Raw genomic sequence first — 19,808 nt, 5'->3', positions numbered from 1 at the left:
CCTTATTGATTTTCTGTCTGGAAGATCTGTCCATTGATGTCAATGGGGGTGTTAAAGTCTCCTACCATTATTGTATTCCTGTCATTTTCTCCCTTTATGTCTGTTATTACTTTCTTTATATATTTAGGTGCTCCTATACTGGGTACATATATGTTAATGGTTATAACATCCTCTTCTTGTATTGATCCCTTTGTTATTGTATTGAATATAATGTCCTTCTTTGGTCTTTCTTTATAGCCTTTGTTTTAAAGTCTATTTTGTTATATATGAGTTTTGCTACCCCCACTTTCTTGTCATTCCCATTTACATGAAGTATATTTTTCTATGCCTTCACTTTCAATCTGTGTGTCTTTTGCCCTGAAGTGAGTCTCTTGTAGGCAGCATATTGTCAATTCTTGTTTTTTAAATCCAATCTGCCACTCTATGTGTTTTGATCAGAGCATTTAGTCCATTTATATTTAATGTAGCTATTGATAGGCTTGTACTTATTGCCAGTTTAAACCTTGTTTTCCACTTGATTTAGTATTTCTCCTTTGTTTATTTCTTCTTTCTGTTTTTCCTTTTGTGGTTTGATGTTTTTCTTTTGTAGTATGCCTTGAATTCCTTTCTTTTTGGTGTTTGCAAATCTATTGTATGTTTTTGATTTGTGGTTACCCTGGTTTTCAAGTATGTTGACCCACAGCTATATCTATGTGCTTTAAACTGATAGTTACATAAATTCAAACACATTCTCAAAGAGCTACATTTTTATACTTCCCTCCCCCACATTTTGTTATATTGATGTCCTATTTTACATCTTCATGTTTATCCTTTTGGTGTTAATTGCAGTTATAGTCACTTTTACAAAGTCTTTTGATTGTTTTTTAATCTATGTTATTATTTAAGTGATCTTCAATCCTTTTATATACTTGCCTTTCCTATTGTGATTTCCCCTTTCCTATAGATTCTTGGTTTTTTTCTATTTGGAAAAGACCTTTCAATATTTATTTTATGGTAGGTTTAGTATTTCTGAATTCTTTTAGTTTTTGCTTGTCTGAGAAATACTTTCTCTCTCCTTCTATTCTAAATAATAATTTTGCTGGGTAGAGTATCCTAGGTTGCAGGGTTTTTTTCCTTTAAAGACTGTGAATATATCATGCCACTCCTTTCTGGCCTGCAAAGTTTCTGTAGAAAAATCAACCAATAGCCTTATGGGGGTTCCCTTGTAACTGACTCTTTGTCCCTTAGAGCATACTTTATAAAGGCATCAGTGAGTTGATGCAAAGGCACAGAATATCAAGAATTGCAGAAGGTGTCTAATCTCATACAAGCCATGTGATGTATGTGGGGAGGGGTTTGTGGAATGTAGATGCAAGTTCCCTCCAGAAAGATTTTGTCGCTGTTAATAGTCAAACCAACATATGTGACCTGAAAGTAAGTATGTCACAGTAAATTCTTAACAACTTCAACTATAGTGAATTCTTAGAAAGCTAGAATTATTTGTAGAAAATCAGTGTGCTGAGACAAATGTAATGATTTTATAGTTAATTCTTTCTAAAATGAGTTGTATACTTCCCTACTTTATTAAATAGACCATGATGTACACAATTTAAAGTCTTATTGATTACTTAGGATTACCATCTGTAATGATAAATTTTGTATGTCAACTGTCAAGATATTTGGTGAAACATTGATTGTTAACAATGAAGAAATCTTTCTGGAGGGAACTTTTTAAGATATTATGAAAATGTTTTAGTTTCTGTTTTGTGACTTATTTTAACCAATAGCAGGTTTGTGTCATTATCAAGTAAAATTGAAAAGATTAAAAGTTCTTAAAACTTCTATATTTTGGCCATAAAACCAAAACTACGAATATAAAAGTCTAAATCCTTCATCATTAATATTTTAAGAGTAAAATCTCTCTAATGATATATTTTTAGAGAAATTTATATTATACTCTGGCTATTGTTCATTTTAATGGAAGACACCTGCTTGGGAAAGCAACATCAACCATGGGAAAGATTTATGTGTGTGTGTGTTTGATATCACACATACACACAGCGATCTTCAGATTATAGTCATTTGGAATATAATCAATTGGATATAGATAATGCAAATATTTGTAGACTCCATTATAATTTGGTTGTCAAGTGGTAGGCTGGGACAACTTAAAAAGACCACAAGCTTTGACAGTCTGCTCAATCTTTTGGCAAGTAATCATTTGAGTTTCTCTTTTTGTAGGTGAACTTAAATATTTGCAGATAGAATCACTAAAATCTTTTCGGGAAAAATGTTAACTTCTACTTTATTTCATAATGCATTTTTTCATTGTCTAATGGAAAACATTTGGACTTTGGAGGCAGAAAGTCCTGAATTCAAACTGTCACTTGAGTTATGTATCCATAATGCAAGTGTTTCATCTTTTCTAAGCAAGTTTCTTCTGTTGTATGTGGTAGGATGAGTGGAAAAGTAATGGGTGTGTTTTCTTCTCTTACCCTTCTCAAGAGGAAATGAGGACTCTGTATCTCAAACTGAACTCTCTTTATCCACCAGGCAGGAGGCAAATAAACTGGGCTTTGTGGATTGAAGGTCTAGGGGGAGGTTGTAAACTCAAATACCTCCAGGGCCCTGCCTGAAACAAGTGAGTAGAGACCTTAGGGTATAAGATAATAGGGAGTTGTAGATACTGTGGTAACTGGGAAGTATCTGCCCTACTTAAAGGAAGCTCACCCAATTCAGCTGAATCTAGCTGTTGCCATCCAGGTCTGAGGACTTAATATTGCCAGAGTTCCTGTGTTTTTAAAAGAAGTATGAAACCCAACATTTTACATTAACTCTCCTAATTTTTAAATATTTGTAGCTTTAAACTTTTTTTTAAACACAAGGCAGTAGATGGGAATGTTTTCTGTTGAGAGCTAGTCTAATACCACCAGTTTGCAACTTGAGGCCAGGACCATAAAGGACTGAAATGACATGCTCTGACAAGGTGTAGAGGTTGGAATGAACCAAAAACTGTAGCCTGGGAAGGGGACCTGGGTTACAGGTTTTCTGAGTGGCCAAGACCTCAGCCTTCTAAAATATACTACTCAGGGCAGCAAGATCCCAGCAAGAGCTGGCTGCCTAGGTGACTATGAGAAACCACACTGTGTACTGTTGCTTGGAAAACGTTTGTGATGATTTTCTGGGAATGGGCAGGGAAGGAAAGAACCACCAGTGGAATTGCCCTACCCTGAATAAGCCAAGGGCCTTAGGCACAAAGCAACAGCAGACACTGGCATGAAGGACTGACCCATAAGTCCCAGGGTTCTTGGATGGGAACTGAGTTTTCTCCCTTATTTTGCAGGAACATCTTCTTCAGTAACTTCTAAGAAAGGGTGTGCTGGAAATCAATAGGTATCTGTCTCCTATCTCATTAGTCAACCCTTCACTTGGTCTACCTTCAACCCCAGTGGATATGCTGTCCCAGGCTGCTGGGGTCACAACAAGGGTTAGGGACAGAGAAATTCCAGCTCCCACTCCCACAAGGAAATCTCAAACCCAGAAATAAAGCTAGGTTTTCCAAAGCTGTAACTGTAGTACTATTGTTAATTCCCTCATGGATTATATCCAATTCTATGGGCTGGCGCTGGTATCTAGCCTCCCTATATAGTAATGTAGAGTAACTAAAAACGCTATAGAGGAAGGAAGACTAGATTTAAATCCTGCTCCACTCATTTTCTAGTCAGATTACTTAATCTTTCCAAATTTCAGCATTTTAATCTGTAAAGTGAGGACAGTGCTTGCCTTTGTGGAATGTCATGAGATTGACTCATACTGGTACTTATTAAAGGTACCAAAAGGACCTTTAGAATGCAAGTTAGATGTGATCTGAAATATATAAACTCTTTTACATGTATAGCAAGATTATTATCTTTCCTTGTTCCTAGATATGTATGCCTATTCAGAAAAGATCGGTGGCATCTTAGATCTACTTTATCATCACCTCCCTGTGCTTATTACTGATTCATGGAAGTCCTTTTAGCTCCAACCAGTTTTCAGTATTAGGATTTCAGATGGAAACAGCACTTGAATAATTTGTGTTTACCTACCAAACTGTGCATGAAAAATAAAAAGGAAAGGAAAACTTAAAATACAGATGTAAATGTACAACGTTGGCTTAATGGACCTTAAAAAATGTGCTCATAAAAAGTACTGCAAAAGGTGCTCAAAGTGCATAGCTGGTTGATTTTGTTCAAGGAAATGATTTGAAAGCCTTGAGAAAAATGAAAACATAGCCAGCCTCTCTAGCTGGTATAAATTCACTACATCTAATCTTTTATTCCCAGTGACTACATTTATCAAAGGTGCAATTCAGACTTGGAGCCTTAGTTAATTTTTCTGTCTAACGACTGAAGGCAAGTCAAATGTAAATAAAACTTCTAATACGTGAGCTTATTTGTACCAGAAAGAAAAAAAATCTAGTGGACTAAAGTTACAAATTCATGCTGGGCTCTGTATGTTAAAATTCAACACAAGCCAAGAGTAGACTTTTTTTTCCCTAGATGAAAGCACTATTGACTATAGTCATCCACTAAGAGCAACTTGAAATTCTTACGAATCAGCTAGCCTTGTCCTGGCAAAAGGAGAATAAGGAGAGCTCTGGCTACAGTCTTAAACTTTGTGTATTTGTTCTCTATGGCAGTTTAGCTGTAACTAGTGCTAAACTGCCATAGAGAACACAAGATAAGAAAATGTTTACTCTGTGTACTCTTGTTACATAAATAGATTGTGTCCACTTTTTCATATGTTGACATGTTGTTCTATGAATACCTGCAAGTTGCTCTATTACTGTATGCAGATGTTCTTGTCTCTAACTCCATAGGACACCTTTCTTCTAGTTTGACATCACAACAAAAATGTCTTCCAGGTCCCTCAACCTCAGTGAGTGCAAATGCTAACTCAGCAATTCATCCCACACTCCTCTTAGATCTTGTCTACTGCCTGATTGCCTGGGTCTGTCTATGGCACCAAGTTGCCTATGGCATAAACCTCTTTTCCTCAACTCTCTCTTTCATCACATGCAGTATTTCAGCAGGTTCTGTCAATATTGCCTCCCAAATCTAACTCAAATCTCTCCATCTATGCTCTGGTGGCCATCCTCTCAACTTGATCATTAGAACAGCTCCTTAACTAGTCTTCCTGCTTCCACTTGTGCCCTTTTCAAATCTATTCCTATACAGAAGTCAAGGTGGTTTTATACCAAATATCAGTTTGCATCACTCTTAAAGATCTTTCTGAAGGAGCCGTCCTCACTATCCTTTCAGGGGTTCTGCATGTCTGTCCCTTATTTGATTTCTTCAAAACAACTAACAAATTGTAATTAATTCATATATTTGTTTACTTTTTCAATCTGTCTCCTTCACTAGGATTAAGAAGTGTTGGTATAATACGTTGTTCGATGATTTATCCCTAGTACCTAGGACAGTGGATGCACATAAATTTTGAAATGAATGAAGGAATATCTAGAACTGGTGACAAGATGACTAATATTATTTGAGTACTCTTTGTGTTCTAGGAATTCTGGTTGGCATTTCAGATACATTATTCAATTCCTTTACAAGTAAGAATTAATAATAAGGCTTTTAAAAGAATCTAGATATCATTTCACTTTCCTGCTTTCCTGAAATGATCATACATACATGTACACACATACACTTATAGTGATTTTCTATGCTTTTTTTTTTGAAGACATCTAAGGCCAGATACTCCATAGCTTCTAAGGTGTTCTTCTCTGTGTTTAATGGCTCTTTCTTATATGTAAGTGCTTTAAACATGTTTGCTTTCATGAAGCACTTTGCAAAACTTGGTGAATAACTGTTCATTCTTATTCATAGGCTTAAAGGCAATTATGACCACCTTTCAACCTTGAGCAATATCAACTAATTACTTTAGAATGTCTTCAAGAAGTCAACTTTCAATCATTTCCATCATTTAGTTTTTGAGAGGGTAACTTGGCAATAATATCAGGAACATCAATTAAATCAAGACCAGTTCTCAATTAGGTTCTTTCCAATCTTGAAGACTTTTTCTCATTCTTAATCTCACAGGACTTTTAGTTCTTTGCAACTATTCATCTGCCTCCATTTCTTGAAGCTCTTTCCATTCTTGTTTTTCTTGTGAATCCTGGACCTTCTCCCATGATCTCTAACCTCTCTTTCTGTTTCTTTTGCCCTCTCCTTCTCTTGACTTTTAAACTTCAGCAACATTCAAGGCTCTATCATTTGCTCTGCTCATTTCCACATGCACTTATTTCTTTCATTTTTCCCGTATATATCAATTATATACTAAGATATAATTGATATATAACATTGTGTAAGTTTAAAGTGTACAATTTGATATATGTGTGGGTGTGTATTAAAAAATAATTACCACAATAAGTTTGGTTAACATCCAGCACCTCAAATAATTAAAAGCATTTTTTCCTTGTGATGAGAAATTTTGAGATCTATCCTTTTAGCAACTTTCAAATGTACATACAGTATTGTTAATTATAGTCACCATGCTGCACATTACATCCCCAGAACTTGTTTATCTTATAGTTGGAATGTTATACCCTTTGACCACCTTCATCCAATTGCCCTACTCCACTTTCCCCACCTCTGGCTGGCAATTATGGATCTGAACTCTGTTTCTATGAGCTCAGTTTTTTAGACTCTGCATTTGTCTAAATTAGACAATATATGTCTTTCTCAGTCTGACTTATTTCACTTAGCATTATGCCCTCAAGGTCCATCCATGTTATTGCAAATGACAGGATTTCCTTCTTTTTTATGTCTAAATAATAATCCAGTGTAAATATTTGCCACATTTTCTTTATCTATTCATCCACCAGTGGACACTTAAATTGTTTCTATGTCTTGGCTATGGTAAACAGTGCTGCTATGAACATAGAGGTGCAGATATCTCTTCAGAATAGTGATTATATTCCTTCAGATATATATCCAGCAGTGGAATTGCTTGATCATATGGTAGCTTTATTTTTACTTCTTTGAGGAACCTTCATACTGTTTTCCATAGTGGCTGCACCAATTTACATTCTTACCAACAATATTCCCACAAACTCATTTCTATGGATATAGACTTCACCCACAGTTTATGAAGACCACCCCAGACCTCTCTATATTTTTCAGTAGTGTGAGTATATTCAGGTGACTTCTGAGTCAGATGATGGTAGTGAGGTATACACAACCCAATGGATGATATTAAAATACTTAGGGATGGGGCCTAGCCCGAGAGAAAAGATGTGGAAAATAAGAATAGAGAATTCAGAAGGTATATAAGAGGTTTGTGAGACGGTTAACTGCCATTGTGCAAGGAGTGCAGGGTTTCTTCTACAAAAGAGAAATATTAAATGGCCTTTAAGTGTCCTGAAAGCTAGACAGGGAGAATCCAATCTAGTAGTGAAGGATGCTTTCTGCACCCTTTGTAGGAATGAAGATGTATGCAGGGGGAATTTAAATCTAGGAGAAACCAGACTTCACTGAAATGGAAGGAATCTGAGTCCCCAGCAGTTATATTGATCATAGAAAGTACACAATGTGCCCATCTGTGCCACAAGTGGCAACACTCTAAAAACACATGACTTTTGAGACCTCTGTCCTGTTCAAATATCACTGGCTAATAATAAACCTTACATCACTCACATGAGTCAAATTATTCTCTTTATGAGTAGAGAGTTGGTTCTTTTTTTTTTTTCTTTCTTTCTTTTTTTTTTGCGGTATGCAGGCCTCTCACGGTTGTGGCCTCTCCCGTTGCGGAGCACAGGCTCCGGACACACAGGCTCAGCGGCCATGGCTCACGGGCCCAGCTGCTCCACGGTATGTGGGAACCTCCCGGACCGGGGCACGAACCCGTGTCCCCTGCATCGGCAGGTGGACTCTCAACCACTGCGCCACCAGGGAAGCCCCATGAGTAGATAGTTTTTATCCATGGGAAAGTTTAGAATATAGAAATGAAATAAATTAAATGCATAGTACTAGTACTTTAGTGTGAAAGTCAAGATAATTTCCAAATTTGATTTTTCTTAATGGTTGTAATGTGTGAGAAAAGTTAGCAATGTTAGAAAATCCAACATATTAATATGAAATCCAGTTCCAAATGTAAAAATAATTTTACTTGTGATTTTTTTAAGTTGAAAGTTAAAATAAAATTTATTCTGTTAAAACTATTGATATGTATAAAAAGTTTGAAATTATAAATGTACTTACAAATAACTAGATTTATAAGAAATTGCACATTCATATTTGGAAGGGTTTGCTTGTTAGGGTTCTAAATCCACCAAATCAGACATGTGAAGTGTTTAAACATTAAATTAATTGTAGCAAATTTATACATGCAATTTAATGTTTAAGGGGATTAACTAAGCTAGTAAATAGGGCAAATTGTTTAATGGGGTTCGCACTTAGATTTGGTAAACTTGAATTTAGCAAAAATTATTCAAAGGATCCCTTAAAAATAACTGCTCTTATTTTATATGATTGAGAATTATAAATAAAAATATTTGTAAGTTTAATTTAAGGGGTTAAGGAAAACTACATTGTAAAATTTATACTTTAATAAATTCAGTATTAACTTCAAATTCAAGTAACTTTAAATAATTTTTCCTGTACACAAAAATTTCCCTTGCACATAAAAATGTCACTGTGACCAGCTTAACTTCAGTCTCCCAGTTATAACTACATGGTTGATAGTTTATGTAGAACCTTACTTTCTGTTCCTTTTGTACTACCTTTCCCTTATTTTTTGGCTTTTTTTAATAAAAAAAAATTGAGGTGTAGGTAATGTACAATATTATATAAATTTCAGGTGTACAACATAGCAATTTGTAATTTTTAAAGATTATATTCCATTTATAGTTATTATCCCTGTGCTGTATCTTTCCTGTGCTGTATTCCCTATGCCGTACCTTCCCTTTGTTTTTGTGTAAGGATACTATACAGAGATATTTATGTTTTGTCATTTCTACTGCAGAAATGAAGGAGAGATATTTCATCTTCACCCATTCTAAGAAGCTTCATGTTCTGAATCTAGGTTCCAAAGTCTAAGGTGGTCAATAACGGTTTCAGTTACAGAACCAAAAATAGAAGCTGCAGAACACCCATGGGATTACCCCTCTTACAGACTGTCTGGAGAGTACAGGAAAATGGAAGAAGGTTTCTGCTAGAGGGTGCCAGCAGGCAAAACTGCTCCCACATGTGTAGAAGTGATTCTGCTTCCCTGAACCTTGAGAAACAGTGGTGCTGGATGGGTTCATTATACAAATATAGTCTGCCCTCCATATCCGCGGATGGGGAACCCACAAACACCGAGGGCTGACTATATTCATTGTATTATGCCATTTTATATAAGAGATTTGAGTATCCACAGGGGTCCTGGAACAAATATCCCCCTCAGATATTGAGGGACCACCATAGAAACCACCATCTCACTTGCATATTTGCAACTAAGTGATGCAAAATAATGTTTGTGACAGTCCAATAAGATAGATACATTTACAATCACAAGGCTGTTTGAAGACCAGGCAAGGGAATGAGAAATGTAAGCTTCTTGGGATGGTAAAGAGAAAAATAACTCATCATTTTTACAGCAGAAAGAACAAAACACAACTGAGTACCTCAGTAAATTATCCTGCCACTTTTTGCCTCCAACTTAACTGGCTCCATATCTTACTCTTTCTAGACTTGGTAAATAACAGACAAGCTCATAAAATTATAATGTTACAAGAAATGCCCTAGACTCCATGCTTCCATGTTTCAGGACAGTGTATAAAGGAAGGACTTTGTCTTTGTGTGTATCTACATTACCCAGGACCTGGTGGGCATTGAAGGATTATAGTGATAAAATATCTAAAATATTGACTTATGTTTCCAGAATTACTAAGCGAATAAATCGAAGAAACTATAATACATCTAAAATGGAAGTTTAGAAACTATAATACATATAAAATGGAAGTGTTAGAAGACAGCCAAGAATCTCCCCAAATATTTTCCTTTACTAAAATATCCCAACAACAATAATAAATGTAATCTACAGAAATATAGAACTACACCAGTTGGTGACTATTTATAAAATCACCTGCATGGAAAATATCAGAAGTCAGCACCTGTGATGCCCAACAGCTATGACACCAGCACCTGTGAAACCCAGCACAAATCAAATATATTTTATTCATTCAGAATAAACCACCCAAAAAAGGGAAAGGATGTCTTTGTTGTAAACTTCCACAGGAAACATTATTTTGGAAAGGAAATATTGGTTGATGATAACCTTCAGTGTAAAAATACCAAGACAGCATATGTGGGAATAAAATTCAGTCTATAATTAAGGCATAAAGAAGAAAAAGGATAAAGAAAGCTCATTTGTGTTCAAATCTATATTTTGCTTTTAGCTTTTTTGCTTGTTCAATCCCTACTGCAGTTTTCATTTGGTGGCAGGTTTGCCACGTGTCCCCTCCATGCTTTATCCCCACATCGCATTCCCCCCTTTCTTCCTTCTCCATACTCTATTTAAAATTTTTAAAAATGTGCCACTTCTTCCTTCAGGTGCTCTCTTTATTCTCACTCATATCATCATTTCTTCTTTCAGACTGTAAACTTTTAAAGGGTATGAATCACCATATGTTGCCCAATAAAGATGATTTTTATGGGTAGAAAAAGTACCCTCTAAAGTGAGCAAGGCCTGTATTATAATGAGGCAAGGCCAGATGATGTATCAGTGCAGGTGGGGAGAAGTGGATTTCCCCAAGGAGGAGTTAGGTGACTCTGACATTGAGAGTACTCTTCCCAATTCATATTTGGGGTCACCACCAATAAAATCAGGGAAAGGGTAACATCTGAATGAGGCAAGGGAAATGTAGGGAAGAATGGTTCTTTGGATTCTGTGAATGCTTAATTCAATTTACCAAGCAGTTAAGACTACTATGACGTGCCCCTCCATGGTTTTCAGCTGATATCCTCACCCCCAAAGTCAATGGCAAGTGTATGAGAGGTTACTTCAGCAAGTGTGGTGATGAATGAACTGTGCTCATGGCTTGCTGGATACAGACAGTTCTGTCACTATGGGGGAGCTGGGCAGGAGCCCGAGACCACCTCAGATTTTATTCTCCTCAGATCTGGTTGAATAACAACCCCAAACAAACTTATCTATTCCTATCATGAAAACTGAGACATTTCCAGCTTTACTTATCAAATCACCATTCATTTCCCCATCATATGGCTTCACCATCTACTAAATATTTCTGGAATCTTCTATGCTACTTCCTTTCACTGGGTTATTTTTCCTTGCAGGGGATGGGGAAAGTGGAGGAGACATTCTCCAATGTCTGATAAATTCTTATCTATCCCTCAAGACACAGCCTTGCTGCTGAGGAGACTGGAATACTCAGTTCAGGCAGTAGGAGATCATCCACTTCTTACACTAATTAATTATCAGCATGTCCCTGTCACATGTTCTCAATCTCTTCTACTCAACCCTGCTCTAGACTGTAAACTCCTTGAGAGTAGAGAATATCTTATACTTTTAATCTGTATGGCCCCTGAAATTCAAAATCCTAGAAAGGGTAAACAAAGGAAATGAATTAATTAATCCAATCTTTGCCTCCTTGGAACTCCCAAAGAGCTCGTGCATACCTCTCCCTCGTGGAACTTTTAGGTTTTTAGCTTTTGTATCAGAGATATTTTTGCATACATAAAACTCCCAACTAAACTCTTAGCAACTTGCAAATAGATTTGAGCTTGGTCCTGCTGCAGCCCCAGCTGGTAAGCACAAGTCCTGGAATTGAGCAGGGGTTCAATATATATTAAAACAATGAAGGGGCTAAACCTACGAATGAGTGTTTTCTGAGCAGAGTGTGATTTTGCGTGGGAGAAAAGTTGTAATACCTTTCAAGAAATGCAGTCCTGTTACTTACAGACACATTTATCATTTAAACTGTAGTCTGATAGATGTTTATGGAGAACATACTGGGTCACTTGTTGAAGAAGAAAATTAATCACTGTTTTTATGTAATCAGTGCTTCTAAAGTACTTGAGGGTACTTGAAAGCAGTTGATTTTCTTAAGTAGATTAATTATTTATACTATAATTTGCATAGTAAATTCTGCACAGCGCATAAAGCTTTATTTTATCACATTCTCTTAAAATACCACAAATTTTATTTTAGTAAAATTCAAATTAATGAGACTTCTTTGTTTCCTGATGTTTTGTTAATATTAATAAAATACCAACATGTCTTCTTGGACTTCATGTGGCTGAAGCATTGCTGAATGAGGCTTACCCCACACCACACTGCCTTCTGCAGACTGGGAGGGGAGAACAGAACCTTCATAGAACAGCTCAGCTTCCCTTACTCAGCACCCCTGTCCAGTGGTCCTCAGCTCTTCCATTTCTAGCTCATCAACTACTCTTTCTGTGTCTCCAAACTGTGAGGTCATCTAGCTCTTTTTCCTGCCAAACTTTCCTCTACTCATTTCCATCTTTTTCCTTCTAAGCTATCATTTAGCTTTTTTTCCATGCCTCAGAATTTTGCCATCTTTATTACCTGCTTATGCTCAGAACAGGGCTACCCCTTCAATTGTTGTAGCAAAGCCATCAAGCAACCTGTTGGCTCTACAACACTTCAGCCAGTGACAGAAACACAACAAATAATCCACTAGAGAGGTGGAAAATTTGGTGGGGAGTTCATTCACGATGATCAGGTAGATGTGCTTTGTAAATAAAGATGTGTGTATAATCATTAGTGTTCTTTTCCCACTTTGCCATCATTTAATTAACATTGAGCGCCTGCTAATTTGCTGTGCACTCAACTGAGATATACAATTGAGTAAGCCACAGTCATCCTGTCCAGCAGGGATGTATGGTTTAATGTGAGAGAAAGATTCTGCTCATGGGTAATTACCACACAAGAAGCAAGTTCTCCAGTGTGAACAAGTGCCCATGGGGCCCAGAGGAAGAAGCAACTACAGCTATCAAGGAAAGCTTCACAAAGAAGTGACTTTTGAACTGTATCTTAATGATTGAGTGGGCATTTGTCAAATAGACAGATTGAGGTCAGTTTGCTCCAAGAAAGGATGCATCCTTTGTAGAGCCCTTGGAGGTGTGAGAATCAAATACATTGAGAAACACAAACATTAGACTGTTATGTAGAGGTTGGGGTGCTTACAGGTAGCAGGAAATCAGGCAAAAAAAAATTTGTGCAGCATGATATGGGCCACTCTAAGAGCACTGTCATGTTGCATATAATGGAAAGTCTTTAAACGTCTTAAAATATGAAGGCATTCATTATGTTCAGAATGTGATGAATACCTAATTTGAGCATAGACATTGCTGGGAATTCAAAAGTGGTCAGGGGACGTAAATGGGAAATGTGAGGAGTACTCCATTAGAAGAGAGAGAGAGAGAGAGAGAGAGAGAGAGAGAATGTGGATAAGGGGTGCTGGGTGGGTAAGAGTGTTGATAAAGAGTGGCCTGGGACACTTGGGACCTCTTGAAGTGCCTGAACTGGGCACAATAAGCCTGATGAAAGGCCACTGCTTAGCTGAGAAGATGGAAGAATCTGAGTACAGCATCAGTTTTGTAGCTCATGCTAGAATTCACATCAATTGCAGGCAACTAGATAAAGGTCAAACTCCTAATAGGAGAATGAATTGTACATAGTACCAACATAGGTAGCACCAACATGCTCTGTAACACAATGGAGCCTTGGAGCCATCTAAGAGAGCAGGGCCCACAGGGGACAGAGTCCATTTTCCCTTCTCTGTTGCAAAACTCCACAGAGGGTGGTTCTCACAAGGGAGTTCAGGGCTGCTGCCTGCAGAGAAATACTATGCTCCACAGAACATCAGGAGAAATGGTGGCATCCTAATGAGCAGGACAGAGAAATATTAGGGCCCCACCACGCTTAGCAGAGCAGTATCGGCAGGCAGGAGAAGACATGGGGAGAGCTTCTGGGGATTCCAGATTCTTGAGGGAGCTAAACTTGGCAGAGGCTCGGCATCCTGCAACAGTAGATGGGTGTAAAGTGCCAAGGACATTCAGGGATGGATGGACACTATTAGCATCCATGGAGAGGAAAGTCAGAAGGGCTATTTAGGCTACAGAAAGAAAAGTTAACTGGGAAGACAGGAAAGGAAATATAGACACAAAGATTGGCTATAAGGCTATTGGAACTTTCTAAGTATGGAATGATGAGGGCAGGCATGCATTGAGGATATAGGAATATAATTAAGGAATGTATGAGATAGAAGTATATTCTTTTTTGGCCAGCTGAAGGGACTGTTGTTGAATGTCTTGTGGCATTTGCTATCCTAGGGCTGGCAGTGTGAGGTGCAATTACCTGTAGCGTCAGAAACTGACCCCTGGTGTCCATTTGGCACTGCTTACAATGACCTAGCTAAGATGAGTTGGGGGGCAGTGTTCTTCCTATAGGAGGGGTTGCTCCAAAGCTCAGTTTCCCACAGAACAGTGACTTCTTTTTTGAAGAAGGGGGCTGCAAGGTAGGCCCCAAAGTGACCAGGCACTGGGCAGCTGGTTTCCAAAACCACATCTGGAAACAGCTGTCCCTCAAACATGGCATCAAGATCTCTGTTTATCCCTCAATAGCAAAGTTGCATTAGTACTTGAACCATCATAAAAGAGAATGGGAGGTGGGAAAGAACAGGAACATAAACTGTCCCAGCAAAGCATCCTGGGATGGTGAGAAGGTGGCAGGGTAGTGGGGGTGGTGTACCTCCCATTTTCTTGCTACTTCATGTCTTCATCAGTTTCTCCTGCCCTCAGTAAAGTCTATTCCTTAACCCATGGTACTGTGCTGCTGGAGAATTTGTCTCAGACCCTGCAGTATGACAACTAATGACAGGTCCATTAAAGGATTCACCTAGCATGACCCGGGTAGAGTCTCATGAATGATTCAACCACAGCTGGCACATCCTGGGGTTATAAATTTTAGTAAGAGCATATAACATGATTAAAATTGTGGTTAGACTGGAGACTCACCAAAAAATATAAATAAAAGCCAACCACAAATTGACTAAAACATTGACAGTGGTACAGAATAAAAGGTTCTAAGAGCTCCCACAGCAATCAGGATGAGTCTCGATGAAACACACGACATGCATTAAGTGCTCAAAGTCTTTAGGATCTACATCTTTATAGAAGGCCACTTGCCCCTTCAATAAGTAATATCCATAGGTTTTCTAGTGAAAGTAGAGTCAGAGGTCAAGCAACAGATTGGCTGATTCAGGTAACAGTATTTTTAGAAGGTAATTAAAATTACGAGAGTACGAACTACTTGCCCTTATTACATTTTCATATACCATTTTGATTTATAAAACTGAACCAGCTGAACTCTCCTTTGGGAAGTGAATAATGAAGACATCTTTGCCCAAGTTCTGTCTCACTGTTGGTCCAAGAGAAGTCACAAAAAGAAAGCATGGATGGAGACTCTTTAAATGACAGTTATGACCAACTCACTGCCAATATCAGAAAATCACCCTGTTGATTCTATAGATTTAGTTTGATCTAAATTTTAATAATTTTTCTAATTCCAAGCTTCTGTGCCCTACACAATTTTATTTATTTGTGTGGGACAGTTATTCCTCGGCTCTTACAATATAGTTAAAATCAATTTAAGATAATTATTTTCTTTCAGGATAGATTTGTGACTTTTGCCTGTGCTTTGAAGTGATGTAATTATGGTAGCTGTGTTAATAGATCAAAAAGCACTTCACCAAAAATGTTTACTCAAATCCCATTGTGAAGTGAAGGACATTCAGTAGGACACCTTGGTTCTGGGAGCTGTGGGACTCTGCTCCTGCATACAACAATCTGAAATAGGACCAACTTTCAAACATCTAATTCAAGAGACAGATGAGAAAATTAAAACCAGTGATGCTTTAGTACTCACCAAGAGTTTATTTCAAATGACTGTTCAAAATGTATCTTGTAGGGTGAATGCTGGGATCATTAATAACTCTCATAATATCTTCTCACAGTATCAAAATCAAGAATTGTTTTCATTTGATTGCAGGGAAAACGTGCCATTTTATTGACAGCACAACATACTGTTTTCATTTCTTTCCTGCTTTCATCCCACCTCACCTCTCACTTATATTTGTGTGTGTGTGTGTGTGTGTGTGTGTGTGTAATTTGCTCTTGCCCTCTTAATTCCTCTATATTTTGAACAGTATTGGGTGGGAGGAACTAGGTAGAGGAAGGAGAATATTTCACCTTGGCAGTATGTTCCCTCAGCTTGTAAACAGCATCTTCTCTCTGTTCCAAGTCAGAGTCCACTGCTGCTAACAGAACAGAATTTGGTGGGACCCAGGAAGAAATGGCTGCTACAGCCAGGAGGAAACTTGCCAAATGGAAAGGGAAGAACAGGACCAAGGACTTGGAGTACACAATAGATTTACAAAATGAATCTCATCCTTAAAGATTCTTTGTTGGGATACCTAGTGAGGCCAGAAGGCTGTGAAGGCAACCTGATGTAGGAAGAGAGCTGAACTTGGACCAGAGGGCATCAAGGGAATTCTAGGCATGGTATGGCAAGGTTTGGTCTCTCATGGGCTTTCAGAGAAATTGTGGAGAAGCACAGTTTTCTAGATGCACCCATGCTTTACCACAGGGTTGCAGGAAGACCTGGCCATGGTACTCTCTTTCTGGAAGCCTCTGATGGCTTATGTTGGTGCAGAATAAAGCACACACTCTTTTGCCTTCCCAATCTGGCAGGAGCTCTCTCTCCTACCATTCTCTGTTGAGTACCCACGGTCCAGCCACATCATTCTTCTCATTGCCCTCAGAGTGTACCTCTCACTTTCAGTCTTTGGCTACTTTGTCTATATTGCTTCTTTTACCTAGAATGTTCCCTTACCTCCCATGGCCCCTCTATAAAACTCTACCCACTGTTTTGGGTCCAGTTCAGACTCTCTTAGACAGAATTAATACTTCACCCCAAAACACTCGCTTTGATTTCTCAGTATGGCTGAATATCTATCTCTGCTTTTTTTCTCTCTCTCTCTTTATTCCTCTCCCATTCTCACCCTCTTTCTTTCTACAAACACACACACACACACACACACACACACACACACACACACACACACACACACACCCTCTCTCTCTCTCTCTCTCTCTCACTTGCTCTCTCTTGCTCTGCAATTCCCAAATCTTCCAAATTCTGAAAGCTGAAAGTTTTTCTTCATAATACATTTGGTGGCAACACTGGAATTGAATTTACTTACAATCTTGATTTACTTCACTATTATGAGAATTCATGCATTTTCTGTACCCTCCCCCACCCCCCAAAATAAATAAAACATATGCTTGACCACAGACTGCTGTTCCAGACCTCACTGAAAGTATTAGATCATATTTGTATGCAGTACTTCCCTAAGACTTATGTGGGTTCCAAGAACCAGAAGTGCTCATGGAAATTTTCCATATACTCCCTCCTCTTGGATACAAAGAACTAGCTGGGGCGGCAAGTCCAGTGGGGAAAGGCCCAGGCCCATGTCCAGACCCACAGGGGCCCTTCTCATTTCTCTCCTTTGGGGCACTGTGGAGTCTAGCAAGCGGCCCAAGGATGCCTGTGTATGTCACAGCACTTCACTCCACAGTCAGGTTTATCTGCAGGTCTTTTCTAGATAATCCCATCTTTGTTATAGGCTTTTGCTGAGATGGCTTGGGGTCGATGCCCTTAAGCTTCCTAAATGCTCCTGGTTTGAATGAGGGTATTTCTTAATCTCAATATTTTCTGAATTATTAGCAAAGGCTGTACAGCAATACCCTTGGTTTTTTCTTTAGCGTACACTTTCCCGATATTGAATCTCTTATTTTTAGCACCTTTTGAAAATTGTATAGGCTAAGAATTTCCCAAATCATCACACCCTGGTTCTGTTCATCCCCTCAATTTATCTCTCTTCTTTCATTGTACTGTAGGTAGCAAGAAGAAACCAGGCTGCACCTTCAACATTTTATTTGAAAACCTCCTCAGGTAAAGAGCCAACTTCATCATTTACAAAATATGCTTTCTACATACCTAAAGGACACAATTCTGCTAAGGTTTCTGCCACCATATATCAAGGATCCCCTCTTCTTCAATTTCTAGTAAAAGTTCCTCATTTCGTTCTGAGCTCTCACCAATAGTTACCTTCCCTTCCATATTACTACAACACTACTTTCACAATAATTTAAGTATTCTTTAAGGCAATTTATGTATTCTTTACCATGTTCCTCATTTCTGAGTCCTCACTAGCTGAGTCATCAACATCCAAATTCCCACTGACAGCCTATTCAAGACAATCCAGGCTTTTTCTATCATGCTTTTCAAAATTCTTCCAGCCTCTGCCCAATGCCCAATTCCAAAGCCACCTCCACATTTCAGTTATTTGATACAGCACCATCCTTCTTCTAGGTACCAAAATCTGTATTAGTTTATATTGCTGCTGTAACAAATTATCACATGCTTAGTGGCTGAAAACTAGTCTATCATCTTACTGTACAGTTCTGTAGGTGAGAAATCCGACATGGGTTTCTGTGGGCTATGTTCCTTTGTGGCAGCTTTCGGGGAGAATCTGTTTCTTTCCCTTTTCCAGCTCCTAGAGGCCACGGTATCCTTTGGCTTTGACACTCTTCCTCCAACTTCAAAGCCAGCAACATTGAATATTTCTGACCCTTCTTCCATACTCACATCTGCATCTGACTCTGACCACAGCCAAAGAAGGTTTTTCATTGTAAGGACTCAAGGGATTAGGTTAGTCCTATGTGATAATTCAGATCAACCTCCATATCTTAAGGTGCTTAACCTTAATCACATCTGAAAAGACCTTTTTTTTTTTCCTCATAGGAATTAGGACATGAACATCTTTAGGGGGCCATAATTTTGCCTACTACATAGTACTTACTTCACATTTCATGGGCCTTGGTACAGCATGTGAAGAATATATCATAACAAAAGTTATTCTTTAATGAAGTTGACAAAAAGATGATCAAATTAGCAATCATCTTCATGCATTGCATTTTAGCTCATACTCAATGAACACCTGTTAACAGGTTAATTTGGATTCTAGCAAGATTGGGTTTATGATAATAATTATTGTTTATATTTTATAGGGCTTTATAGTACACAACGTGCTTTCAGATCTCACTGATTAACTGATTAAATCTGTTGATATATTAATATCATGATATTTATTCCCGATGCTCAACATGTTTTCTGTCACGTTATCCAGACAGGAAGAACAAGTCACAAAATATCATACAGTGAATGCAGCATTAATGTTCATTAAGTTAATGTAATTTATACTGTAAATGACAAAATAAATATTTTGCTTACCAAGTTAACTTTCATTTTTATTATCTTTAATGATTTAAGCTTAAGTGGTTGAACTCTAACTATTAACTCAAGGGAGATGCAGCATTTGGTGCTTATGATGGTGCCAAAATGAGATGAGTACACCTATTAATTCCAACTGGTAGATAAGAAAACTCTGGCACACAGACTTCAAGCAGCTCTGCTAGAATTTTATAGCTGGTTAGTAGCAAATACAGGTTTAAACCTAGGAAGTATGACTCCAGAGCCTATGCTCTTAACCACTATCCTTTGCAGCTTCTTAATGAGATGTACTGTTAACGGTGGCTTAATAATTAGGTAACCTTAATGTAAGCTGGGCTCCTCATTGTCCAGTCTATGCATGGACTCATTTAAAAGAAGAATAGTAATTTTATTTTTTTATTGTGTTTAAACACATTACCATCAAAATCTCAAGTATACTCAATCTCTCAAGGAAGTAACAA

At 37.9% G+C, this 19,808-nt stretch overlaps 1 long non-coding RNA gene across 2 annotated transcripts in view; it reads left to right on the top strand.

Annotated features, from left to right (window-relative positions):
- The window catches only part of LOC109550816 (uncharacterized), a 58,072-nt gene that overhangs the window by 21,379 nt on the left and 16,885 nt on the right, over positions 1-19,808 (top strand). For both annotated transcript variants that reach the window (XR_002177491.3, XR_012330811.1), the window contains exon 3: positions 17,952-18,006. This is a non-coding gene — a long non-coding RNA (uncharacterized lncRNA). The remainder of the gene's footprint in view (positions 1-17,951; positions 18,007-19,808) is intronic.

This window comes from Tursiops truncatus, chromosome 3 (genome assembly GCF_011762595.2).
Source record: "Tursiops truncatus isolate mTurTru1 chromosome 3, mTurTru1.mat.Y, whole genome shotgun sequence".
NCBI lineage: Eukaryota > Metazoa > Chordata > Mammalia > Artiodactyla > Delphinidae > Tursiops > Tursiops truncatus.
The sequence above is the reverse complement of the archived record's forward strand: the minus strand, read 5'-3'. Positions and strand labels throughout refer to the sequence as shown.